Raw genomic sequence first — 681 nt, 5'->3', positions numbered from 1 at the left:
AAAAAAAATATTTTACCAACTCTTCATTTCATCATACTGGCTTTCAATCGAACCCAAAAAGAAATAAATACCACAAAAATTTGAGAAATAAAGACCACACCCCCAAACTCAAAATCAACATTGTCCCCAATGTTGTAAAGAAATGGAAATGGTAACTCAATTCCTCATTCGATTAACTCTTATTATTTTTTTTTTCTTTACTATTTTTTTTTTTTTTTTTTGAATTGAGGTTGGAAAACAACCCAAGCCAATCCACTAATGATTTCCCAAACATAACCCACACTTGCTCTCAATCTTAGCATTTAATGCAATCATGCCTAGTAGTGATGGGTTTAGGAAGTGAAAACGCATTTGGTGGTTTGGATGTACAAACATGGGTGATGAACGAAATAAGCAATATGGCTCAAAGGGGGTAAACAAATGATGAATTTTCTTTTCAAATGTTAGCTTCAAAGGCCCAATCGATCCGAATAAAATGCCTTAATCTTCTCTCCAATGAAACTAAACTAACAATTTCGCCTCAAGTTTCACACAAATGGGTTTTAGTGTTCATGAGATATCAAAGTCTACCTAATGCACATAAATGTTCTCCAAATGCTCAAAAGATCAAGTGATCATGATTCATGGTGCTCAAAAGTAGAGAATCAAGAGTGAATTTCAATCAATGCGAGTCAAGCACAC

This window comes from Morus notabilis, unplaced genomic scaffold, assembly GCF_000414095.1.
Source record: "Morus notabilis unplaced genomic scaffold, ASM41409v2 Scaffold541, whole genome shotgun sequence".
Taxonomy (NCBI): domain Eukaryota; kingdom Viridiplantae; phylum Streptophyta; class Magnoliopsida; order Rosales; family Moraceae; genus Morus; species Morus notabilis.
The sequence above is the reverse complement of the archived record's forward strand: the minus strand, read 5'-3'. Positions refer to the sequence as shown.